Source organism: Panthera tigris, chromosome F2 (genome assembly GCF_018350195.1).
Source record: "Panthera tigris isolate Pti1 chromosome F2, P.tigris_Pti1_mat1.1, whole genome shotgun sequence".
Classification (NCBI taxonomy): Eukaryota; Metazoa; Chordata; class Mammalia; order Carnivora; family Felidae; genus Panthera; species Panthera tigris.
The window spans coordinates 56,899,875-56,912,802 of record NC_056676.1 but is presented as its reverse complement, the minus strand read 5'-3'; the positions used below and the strand labels follow the sequence as shown (position 1 = coordinate 56,912,802).

Genomic DNA, 12,928 nt, shown 5'->3' with positions numbered 1-12,928 from the left:
TAAAATCACAGGTTTGTGTACAGACATACCTTGTTTTCTTTTGTTTTCCTTTATTGTGACTTGCAGATACTGTGTTTTTTTTGTTTTTTTTTGTTTTTTTTTTTTTTTTATAAATTGAAGGTTTTCTGACAACCTGCATGGAACAAGTCTGGGAGTGCCATTTTCCCAAGAACACTTGTTCATGTTAGGTCTCTCAGTTACATTTTGTTAATCCTCACCATATTTCTAATATTTTCAAATGTTTTTCCTTTTTGTGATGTTTGTTATGGTGATCTGTGATAGTGAGCCTTGATGTTACGATTGTAACTGCACAACATGGGCACAAACTGTGCCCATGTAAAGTGGTGAACTTAATCGATCAATATATGTGTTCTGACTCCTCCCCCCACTGGCTATTTCCTTATCTCTCTCCCTCTCCCAAGTCCTCCTTACTCCCTCAGACAACAATATTGAAATTAGGCCAATTAATAACTCTACAATGGGCTCTAAGTGTTCAGAGGGAGTCATACCTCCCTCATTTTAAATAAAATACCAGGAATGATTAAGCTTAGTGAGGAAGGCATGTCAAAAGCCAAAACAGGCCGAAAGGTAGGCCTCTTGCACCAACCAGTTAGGCAAATTGTGAGTTCAAAGGACAAGTTCTTGAAGGAAATTTAAAGCTACTCCGGCGAACACGCCAATGGTAAGAAAGTGAACCAGCCTTATTGCTGATATAGAGAAGGTTTTAGCGGTCTGGATAAAAGGTCAAACCAGCCACAACATTCTCTTAATCCAAAGCCGTATGGAGAATAAGGCTCTAACTCTCTTCAGTTTTATGAAGACTGAGAGAGATGAAGAAGTCGTAGAAAAAAGGTTGAAGCTAGGAAAGGTTGGTTCATGAGTTGTAAGGAAAGAAGCCATCGCTGCAGAATGAAAGTGCAAGGTGAAGCACCAAGTGCTGATGTAGAAGCTTCAGCAAGTTATCCAGAAGATCTAGCTGAGATAATTAATGGAGGTGGCTACACTAAATAACGTTTTTCTTTTTTTTCTTTTTTCTATTTTTTTTTTGAGAAAGAGAGCATGCACATGCATGCTGTGGGGGAGGGGAGGGCAGAAAGAAAGGGAGACAGAGAATCCCAAGTAGGATCTGTGCCGTCAGCACAGAGCCCAATGTGAGACTCGATCCTACAACCTTGAGATCATGATCTGAGCCAAAATCAAGAGTCCAAAGCTTAACTGGCTGAGCCACCCAGGTGCCCCACACCATATTTTCAATGTAGACAGAACAGCCTTATATGGGAAGAAGAAGCCATTGAGGACTTTAATAGCTAGAGAGAAGTCAATGCCTGGCTTCAGAGCTCCAAAGGACAGGCTGACTTTCTCGTTAGGGGTTAATGCAGCTGATGCTTTTAAGTTGAAGCCAATAATCATTTACTGATCCAAAAATCCTAGGGCCCTTCAGAGTTATGCTAAGTCTACTCTGCCTGTCCTCTGTAAATGGAACAACAAATCCTGGATGACAGCACATCTGTGTACAACATGATTTACTGAATATTCTAAGCCTACTGCTAAGGCCTACTGTTCAGAAAAAAAAATAAAGAAACAAAGAAAAAGATTCTTTTCAAATATTACTGCTCATTGACAATGCACCTGGTCACTGAAGAGCTCTGATGGCGAGGTACAAAGATTAATATTGTTTTCATGCCTGCTAATACAACATCCATTCTACAGCCCCTGGATCAAGGAGCAATTTTGACTTTTAAGTTTATTATTTAGGAAGTATATTTTGTAAGGCTATAGCTGCCATATAGATAGTGATTTCCTCTGATGCATCTGGGCAGAATACATAAATTGAAAACCTTCTGGAAAGGATTCATTATTCTAGGTGCCATTAAGAACATTGTGATTCATGGGAAGACATCAGAATTTTGACATTTTAATAGGAGTTTTGAAGAAGTTAATTCCAAGCCTTATGAATGACTTTGAAGGTTTGAAGACGCATGGAGGAAATACTATAGAAGTGGTGGAAATAGCAAGACAACTAGAGTTAGAAGTGGAGTCTGAAGATATGACTGAACTGCTGTAATCTCATGACAGAACTTTAATGGATCAGGGGTTGCTTCTTATGCATGAGCAAAGAAAGCGGTCTCTTGAGATGGAATCTTCTGCTGAAGATGCTGTGATGATTGTTGAAATGATGACAAAGGCAACATTTAATTACATAAATACACTTGATAAAGCAGCTGCAGACTTCGAGAAGATGAACTCCATTTTGAAAGAAGGTCTACTGTGTGCAGAATGCTATAACTTCATCACATACTCCAGAGAAATCTTTTGTGAAAGGAAGAGTCAATCCATGTGGCAAACCTCATTGTGGTCTTATTTTTAAGAAATTGCCACAACCACACCAGCCTTCAACAGTCATCACCCTGGGTCAGTCAGCGACCATTAAAATTGGAGCAAGACCTTCCACCAGCAAAGAAGATTACAACTCACTAAAAATTTGGATGATGGTTAGCATTTTCTAGCAATAAAAATTTTTCAAATTAAGGTATATACCTTGTTTTTTTATACATTATGCTATTGCAAATTTAATAGATTACAGTAAAATATAAACATAACTTTTATATTCATTGGGAAGCATAAAACTTCATTTGACGTGCTTTATTGTGATATTTGCTTTGTTGCAGTGGTCTGGGACCAAGGCCACAATATCTCTGAGGCATGCCTGTATTTTGAAAGGAGATCTAACGTGACTTTTATCTCCATTAATATAATAGGTCTCACCATGAGAAAGGGAGACTAGAGTTGATTATGTCTTGACTTGTAGTCCTGTTCAGTATTTTCTTCTTTTTGAATCAGGTCCCACGGCCACTTTGTCCTGTGTATATCCTGAGTGAACAAAGAATCCTCAGTGCTCATATAATCTGTCAAATGCCAGTATGTACACTTCCCATCGTCCTGTCCTACTTTCCAACAGCTTTCTATCAAGTTTCTGTACTTCCTGCATGTGCACCATGCATTATTCATAAAACTTTTCTCTTATTCAGCCATTCTCTAGCCACACAGACTCATACTTCTTCCCCAAAACTCCTTTAATATTTCAAGATAAATTCTGGCAATTTATATTCACTTCTTTTCTTCATAAAGACCACAAAAACATAATCAATTCAGTCATTTAAAAACTAGATGATTGTAAGCACAAAGAAACTTGGGGTAGGGAAAGGAGCCCTGAGGCTCAGTGTCCTTAAAACTCTATATATTTGGTGAAGAAACTTTTGCTGGGACTACATAAAGTTGACAAGGTGTAGGTCTTGTACAGATATTTCCTACCATAACTCCTAACTGCAATTTAACACTTCTGCTCAACCTGTATAGATCTCCTCTAATACTTCCTTGATGTTCTTTCTACTAACCAGGCATTTAGAACAGCATTTATAACATGTTAATTCAGGAAGAATTCCTGGGTATGTAGAGGCTCTTGAGCTTTTCCTGCTCACTGGTTTTTCCACATGTTGACAAAGAGGACTTCTTCTCAATTTAATTTAATTTAATTTAATAGCATTTCCTAAGTATCAGCCATGGCCTGGCATATAGTTATGTTCATCCTTCCCAGAAATTGAAGAGGAAATATATTCCTCCTATAAAAACATCTTATCGAAACTTTAGTCTTTCTTTGTAGAAATAAATTATTTTAATTATAAAAGGCTGCATCTTGAAAATAAAAAAAAAAATTAAATAAAAATATCTGTGTCTCCTGTTCATCCCCAGTCCTTTGCCCAAAAGAAGCAGGTTTTATCATTTAACATTATTATTTTTCATGGCACTTATCACCATAACCCTACTCCTACAGCTTTATTCTATTTATTATTTATTTGTCAAAGTTAGGCATTATCTTTTTATACCAGCAATGCAAATTATGGAATTAGTGTACTTACATTATTCTTATCTATCCTAGCCACTCCATTTTCCAGCTGAGGTAAGTGTATCGATATTTTTAGTTTTTTAATTATTATATACAGTACTTAAATATTTATTTTTAAACTTATTTTTATCAAGGAAAAGATCAAAGAATAAATGCTGAAGAACTTAGGCTAAAAAGAAATAATCTCTCCTTCTTACCCTACAGGGTACATTTTTAAACCATTTTTCTTTTCAGTCCTTTTGGGGCTGTTACCTCAATAATTCTAGATAATAAATATATACCTAGATAATAAATAAATACATACATACATACATACATACATACATACATACATACATACTTTGGAAAAAAAAAAAAACCCACTAGAATCCATTCACTTACATTGCCCTTTCTTTACTTTGTCTCCTCATAGTGTTTTTATTCTTTACAGATTCTGTTGTTAGCTTTATACCTTTGGAATGCATATTTAAGACCTCAAATAAAGGTTGCAACATTTGTGATATCTAATGACTCCCCAATATGATATTGCTATAGGATGATATTATTTACCCAATGCTTTCTTCCACGTTTTATCACCGAGGCGTATCCAGTTTTTCTATTGGTCATAATTTAACTTTTTCATTGCTGAACTATTGGATATATGAGTGTGATGTTAGGAGAGACATTTGAGATAAATGTCTCTTGGATATATGAGTGTGGTGTTAGGAGAGACATTTGAGATAAAGATATACATCTGGGAGCTATTGCGCATGTATATGAGTCTGGGCACTCTGATACTAACATCAGAAAAGGAGACTTAGAAGGAGGGACAAGTGAGGTAGGACAAAAACCTACAAATTTATTAGATGAAAGACGTTGGTGTTTATAAAAACAGTGATTTTCATGGAGTTTGGGAGAGAGGATATTTAGAGCAGTTTTAAGAGAGAATGGAAGGTAAGGAATTGGACACAGGGATTGTGGACCATTTATTTCGGAAGATTGGCTGTAGAATAGGGTTGAGAAATGGAGAAGTAACTGGTGAGGAAAACACAATCAAGAGAAATAGCATTTTAAGGTTTAGAGAAATAAAATCATTTCTAAACCATGATGAATGTGAACATAGAAAGTGAAAAAATTATGAGGTAGAAGAGAAAAAGAGACTAGCTGGAATGATGTCCTTAATGCATAGAGAACATAGAGGATCTAGCGTTCAAGTGGAAAGCATGTCTTTAGATGGGAGCTAGTAGGTGGATAAATAGATAACGGGAGACTGTGAAAATGCCTTTATGATTAATTTGGATTTCTCAATGACATAGGAAATAAGACTACCAACTTATGACTTTGTAAGGCAGGTGAGAGAGAATATAAAATTGTCCTCTAGGAGAATATAGATCCACATCACTACCACCCATAGATTACAAGTGCTCTTGATTTGAAGTAGGATTTCTTTTTGACTGAAAAAAAAAAAAGCAGAAGAAGAAGAAGAGGGAGGAGGAGGAGGAGGAGGAGGAGGAGGAGGAGGAGGAGGAGAAGGGGAAGGAGGAGGGAAAAAAAAAGAAACTACTCAGTTTGGAAGAATATAGTACTGTATTTTAAAAATTTTTTAATGTTTATTATTAAGTGACAGAGACAGAGTGTGAGCAGGCAAGGGGAAGAGAGAGAGGGAGACACAGAATCTGAAGCAGGCTCCAGGCTCTGAGCTGTCAGCACAGAGCCTGACCCGGTGCTCAAACTCATGAACCATGAGATCATGACCTGAGCTGAAGTTGGACACTTGACCAACTGAGCCACCCAGGAGCCCCAGAATTTAGTACTTTAAATAGTTGTTTACTATTTAAAAATAAAAGCCAAAGAATATTTGCAAACAGAGAGGAAACTTTGAAATGACATGTGAACATCTTAACACCTCATATACAGATTATGAGGCTTAATTAATGAGCCTATATCTCAATTGCCAGTAATTTTTTATACAGAGTATATATATTAAAAAAAATAGGGAGACAGGTTGTAGGCATACATCCATGTATGCTTTCAGAAAGACAGAACATTTTTAGTGAACATAAGAATATTTTTTAATGTTTATTTATTTTGAGAGAGAGAGCACATGTGAGCAGGGGAGGGGCCGAGAGAGAGAGAGAGGGAGACAAAGAATCCATACTGTCAGCACAGAGCCCCATACAGGGCTCAAACTCACGAACCATGAGATCATGACCTGAGCAGAAATCCAGAGTCAAACGCTTAACCAACTAAGCCACCCAGGTGCTCCAGGAATATATATATATTTAATTTTTACAAAGCTACTACTTGTATTGGCCTTCTGTCAATAGAATATGTTTCTGTGACTTGCTTTTGCAATAGAAGGAATTGAACTGTTTTGCATAATATGATCTGAACCCTGCCAATGGCCCTTATCTCCTACTATTCTACCCCTGGATCGTTCTGGTCCAGCCACTCTGGCCATCTTGCTATTCTCTGAACATGGCAGGCACCTCCATGGCTTAAGGGTTTATACTTAGGAGGGCACCTGTGATGAGCACTGGGTGTTATATGTAAGTGATCAATCACTACATTCTACAGCTGAAATTACTAATACGGTACATGTTAGCTAACTTGAATTTAAGTAAAAACTTGGAAAAAACAGAATTTGTACTTCTCTCAAGCTGTATATATACTTATGTGTCAGATACTCTCACTTTCCAATTTTTTATTATCATAAATAAAGGACCTATGCTTTCTTTTATTTCACAGAATTTTATCCCCATCAAAAAATGAAATAAATCATTAATTTATTTGTGTATTAACTTTCTCCTACCATGCACATGTATAAAGGCAGGGCTTGAAGTCTTTCTGGTTTGTTGTAATATTCCCAGCACCAGGAATAATGTCTTACCCATACACAGGATTTAATAAAATTATAGAATTGAAAACAATTAAAAACTTAAGTCCTTATAAGATAGTTATCTTTCTTTTTATCATGATTTCTGGCAAACTTACTCAACAACTACTTCTTTTTTAACATCACATGAGGCTGTTCTTTTGCCATATGGTCTGTGATTGGACTGCATTTTGGTTTTGTAACAGAGGCCGTCCTCTGCATATGCCCATGTACATCTTATTATCTGCTTTACAAATTGTATTGTCAAGAGGTTTGTTTCACTCACCATACTTGCAAATTGCTTATGAACAATAATTACTGGGTCTGATTGTTTCTTCCTGTTTCTGATATATGGAAACCTATTTCCTGAACTGCTCTGAGTACTCTGTCTTCTTTGCGTAGCATTCTGTGGTTCCTTGTGGAACATTTTAGTCTCCTTTTGGTAGGAAGAAAACTCCTGTTGGGGTCTAGTTTTTAACAGAGCTGCAAATAGACCTATCCATCCTCATCAAGGATTGGATTCAAGAACTAATTCTATCTTTTAATGTATTGTGTTCTTGTTCTTGTTCCTTTCACTATCTCTTCCAAAAATCTTGGAGACCCTTACTATTCAAGGGAAAAGAACGAGAGGAGTGTTGAAGGCCTCCAGTGTGGAGTTTGGGTTGAAGCTACTTGTTTTCTCTCTACTTCTTTTTATTTGAAGTAAATTCCTACAACATCAACCTTAGAGAGGTTGTGTATTTTATACCCCTCTTCTATAGCCATCATTATCTTTATACTGATGTTTAGTTTAGATGGCATGGTAATATAACTAGTATTTATTCATCTTACAAAGATTGAGGGTGGAAATAGTCCATTCACTTCATAACTTTTAACATATATTTAACTGTTCGAATTGCTCTTTATTAAAATATATTTCTGTTTAGAGGGAAAATTAGAGGGAAGTTAGAGATGAAAAAAGGCAATTTTTGTTTAAAGTATAATAAAACATTTTAAAACTTTGTAACAACGGTGTGATAGGTATAAATCATTATTGATCAGAAGCCCATCCAGAATGTACTATTTGGTTTCCATATCAAGCCCAGTATACTTTATTAATAAAATATTTTACACAATTCAGTAAACATGATTTTCTGAAAGACTAAACTTAAAAGTTTCTTTGGGGCGCCTGGGTGGCTCAGTCAGTTAAGCGTCCAGCTTTAACTCAGGTCATGATCTTGCGGTTACTGGGTTTGAGCCCCTTGTAGGGCTCTGTGCTGACAGCTCAGAGCCTGGAGCCTGTTTTGGATTCTCTGTCTCCCTCTCCCTCTGCCCCTCCCCCCACTTTTGCGTGCGCTGGCTCACACTCTCTGTCTCAAAAATAAACATTAAAAAAAAGTTAAAAGTTTTGTCTTTTTTTCAAATCAAACTACCAACTGTTTAAAAGGAATCTTTCTTTCTTTCTTTCTCTTTCTTTCTTTCTTTTCTTTCTTTTTCTTTCTTTCTTTCTTTTCTTTCTTTCTTTCTTTTCTTTCTTTTCTTTCTTTCTTTTCTTTCTTTCTTTCTTTCTTTCTTTCTTTTCTTTCTTTTTTCTTTTCTTTTTCTTTCTTTCTTTCTTTCTTTCTTTCTTTCTTTCTTTCTTTCTTTCAAAAGAAAAATGTGAAGTTGCCCAGGTCTGCCATTAATTTTAACAGGTGTCATACATTAGAAATCATGTTCAAACAAGCTTGGGAACTTGTTAACATACAACAGTGTCTGACCCTTAATAGGTAGTAAATAAATACTGAATGCAAATTTTTCTGGGAAAACTCAATACTCCGTGTTTTAATTTCCCTCTCTAAAGAAAAAGAAGAGTTGAATGGGGATATCCAGATTAACCTTCAAAATTTTGTCTGATAAAATCATAAGAAATGGTCTAAAAATCTATTCTTGGACCTAATAATTGATAGGTAAATTTTTAGAACTCTGCGCATCTATATAATCAAGTATAGATAATTAAATTAGTTTAATACCAATGAAAATAAGCTTATCTCTGTGTGTGTTTTTTTTCTTTTCAGTTTAAAGTTATAAAAACATTTGCATAATAGTTGTGTGTATTTAGTAGACCATAAATTAAAATATTATCTGACAGCAAACACCAAAGCTCTTTTATTTTTATTGTTTGCTTTGTTTTGTTTATTTAGCATTCTAAAATATAGGTCTATCTGGGAGAATAAGATTTTTCTAAGAGAAAAATTCAGAAGCCTGAAAGTTATGTTGCTCTTCATTCTCCATCATCATGACCTAATGATGTTGTATTCGGTGAAAGTATCACTGCCGATATCTATTTGCTTCTTCTGAATTATAAAAAGCATGTTAAGATTCCTCAGGCTAGAAATTTTATTCTTTGAACTGTTCACAGTGCTGCTGGCCACACACAGAATTTAGATTGCAAGGGAATATTCAATGTTTCACTTAATAGCACTCAGCCTATTGAATATTTAATTATTTTCCTTAAAATGGTAAACAGTTGGAAATTTTTCCCCCTAAAGGGACAGCATTCTTTTTCTATTCTCCTGTAAGCTAATGTGTTTTATTTTAATTGCAACACTTACTATGATCAAAGGAGATTGAACATTTTGTGTTGCTCAATTCCTATTTATTTATAAAATGTTCCTACAGAAGAACAGAAATTTGAGTGGCGATATGTAACACACTCATTAAGAGGCAGTACATCCAAGGACAGGAGTAGTGCTTCTGAGCATGGACTAATAGCTATGCGGCTCATACTCTAATTCTTGATTCACCTCTGCTAGCTGTGTAGTCTTGGGAAAGATCAATGTAAACCTCAATTTTTTCACCATTTAAACTAGGTAAATATATGATCTATTTCATAGGGTTGCAATAAAAATAAGATGAGCTAATACATGTACAATGCATAACATAATTCTTGGGAAAAATGAGTATATAAATATTATTATTTCTCTTATTATATATTATTAATTGATAAATGTATAATCAAAATAACATGGCTATTCTCAAAGAGTACTTTTGGTTCCATTATGTAAAATAACGTCAAAAGAGCTGCACAAAATTCACTTGTGGATTTATCCATTTTATTATAGACTTTGCTGATAAGTTGGGAATGGAGGCTGTGTTGCTAAGACAAGAGTTTTAGAGGATAGGAGAACAATTGATTAAAATTGTAGGCAGCTGATGTAGGAGAAGACGATTTAAAGAAACATGTATGCATATGAATTATAGAGCCTTGAAAAGAAAATATTTTAATGATGACTTTTTTTCTACTTATCATCATTCAAGTTATTAATGATGTAACTATTCTCTGGCTTCTGATGAAGGTTAAAAAAATTAGATCCTTATGTCATATTGTAAAACAATTACTGGCATAGTCAAGGAAAATGAAATTGTGTATTAAAAAAATTTATACCTCCAAATAGATTAGAAATTAAACCCTGAAATTAGATCTATATGAATCTATATAGAATTTTTGAACTGAACAGAGTAGTTCACTTGATAGATCCATGAGTCATGGTATAATGTTAACTGATTCATATCTTGATATTTATTTTGTTTATTCTTCCATTTAATCAAAGATTAAACTTTCAGAAACCTTTGGACCATCCCTTTCTTTCATACTAATCAGTGACTATTGTTCCTCTTTTGTAATGTTCCACATTTTTTTCATTTTTTTTTTAAATTTCCATAGCAACGACTCCAGTGTTTTTTCATTTTGTTTTCTGTTTTTCTCTAATGGAGCTTTACTCTCTGTACTACACAAAAATATATTGGTATCTTGGACATGCTGATATAATGGCACTCATTCAAATACATATTTTTATGATGTTGATCAACATTTATTAAGTATGCAAACAAGCTTTTATTTACCCACTAGAAATTTTACACCACAAACTTCCGTGCAGGAAATGTTACATTACTTTTCAAAAAACCAAATTGCACCTTCTTCAACATCTCCACCTGCCAAATGGCCAAGAAATTCTCTTTGTCATTATTAGGTATCCCTCCTCTCCATTGTTCCGGCGTTCTCAGGGTTGTGTGAAGGTACTGGAAAGCTTCCTTAGTATAGAATAATTTTTGGAGGACACATGTTTTGGTCACCATGAATATATTTGTTAAATAAGGCAACATGTTCACTTGCAGCATGATTATGGTCTTAATGTCATTCTTTGGACAGAAACAGCTTTGCTGAGGCAGAATCCTTCTGAGCTCAGGTTAAGCATCCTAAGTATGGCATATATTGATTTCCTCTGAAGTCTAGTTATCTCCACATGGTCCTGAAGACATCTTTGACTTTTCTCTCTCCTTCAGGACCAGTTGCCTTTTTTGGTCTTAAAATCTATATTGCAGTATTTTTCAGTTCCCCTTTACAGCAGAACTTTTCACTAAAAACAGTTTATGTGTATTTGATGTCTCCACATCCTCTCCTCCTATACCAGGTAAGTTCTCTCTCACTACTTCAATGAAACTGTTTCCTTCAAAGTCACATTGATTATCATGTAACCAAATCAAACTGTAATCTGTTGCTTCTTAACTTGCTTTGCCTCTCAGCAGCATTTGACACATTGACCATTCCTTTTTGAAAAACGTTTTTTTTAAATTTTGCTTTGAAATTGCTGAATTGCATTTTGTTTCTAGAACCTACCCTATCTTTCTTGCAGCCTTACTGATACTCCTTTTCAGTTTTACTTCACTGAAACCTCTACATTTTCAACTTCTAAATGATCTTCCCTCTTTCTGTACTCTCTCTATATATATTAGATACTATGTATTGATTGTTACCCCAAATATTTATCCCCAGCTCTACTCTTTTCCCTAAACTCCAACTTCCTACTGTGAATATCTACTTCAATGCTGTATAATTAAAGGTATTAAATCTGTGTCTCATTATCACAATCTAAATTGAACCATCATTGTTCCATTCAAAACTTGCCTCATTCCACCTGTTTCTCAGATATTTCTAGAAATGAGCACCGACTCTTCTTTTCTTACAAACTGCATGTGTAATCCGTCAGCAAAAGTTGATGATGTAGGAGAAAGGGTTCACATCCCTAGAGTGGTGTTCTTAAGTAAATGACAAGGAATGTGATCCCATATGTAGGTTGAGTGATTGGCCTCAGATAGAAGCAGGAGAAATTCATCCAAAAGGAAGGAAAGGAACATAAATATGGCAGACACAAGTAGGTTGATGGATTTGGTACCATACATGTATGGATGTTACTCTCTAACCGTGGCATACCAAGGGCAGAGTAGTGAGAGTGATGGTAGCATGGACATCACTTGAAAAAAAAAAAACAACCTAAAAACAATAATAAATCCAACTAAACTCTTACCCACTGCCCCCCCCCCCCACACCAAGTGCTGGCAGTTTAAACAATGTCAGTGAAAAAAAAATCTTAGAAAAAAAGGATCTTTTGTCTACGTTTTAAATAAGAGGTTTCAACTTTTTTTTTTTTGTAAAGAGTCAGATAGTAGGTATTTCAGGCTTCACAAACCATAGAAAACACATTAATGAATTAGCACGACTATACCTCAAAAAAACTTTATTTTAAAAGCAGAGAGTAGGAGACATATTTAGAAAGAAGTTATTACAGCTGAAGTCAAAGAGGTTGCTGCTTAGGTTGTCCTCTAGGATTTTTATGGTTTCAGGTCTCACATGTAGGTCTTTCATCCATTTTGAATTTATTTTTGTAAGATAGTGTAGGATGTCAGTGTAAGATGGTGTGAGATGGTGTCAGAAAGTGGTCAGTTTCATTCCTTTGCATGTTGCTGTCCGGTTTTCCCAACACTATTTGTTGAAGAGACTGTCTTTTCCCCATTTGGGCATTTCTGGTTGTTGAAGATTAACTGACCATATAGTTGTGGGTTCATTTCTGGGTTTTCTATTTGGTTTCATTGATCTATGTATCTATTTTTGTGTTAGTACCATACTGTTTTGATGACTACAGTTTGTAATATAAGTTGAAGTTTGGAATTGTAATGCCTCCAGTTTTGCTTTTCTTTTTCAAGACTGCTTGGCTACTCGGGGTATTTTGTTGTTCCGTACAAATTTTAGGATTGTTTGTTCTAACTCTGTAAACAGAAGACCTGAATAGACATTTTTCCAAAGAAGATATACAGCTGTCCAATGGACATATGAAAAGATACTCAACATCACAGATTATCTGAGAAATACA

At 35.2% G+C, this 12,928-nt stretch overlaps 1 protein-coding gene across 3 annotated transcripts in view; it reads left to right on the top strand.

Moving 5' to 3' along the window:
• CSMD3 (CUB and Sushi multiple domains 3) overlaps positions 1-12,928 on the top strand; it is a 1,242,212-nt gene that overhangs the window by 726,015 nt on the left and 503,269 nt on the right. The gene's annotated exons all lie outside the window — the stretch shown is intronic.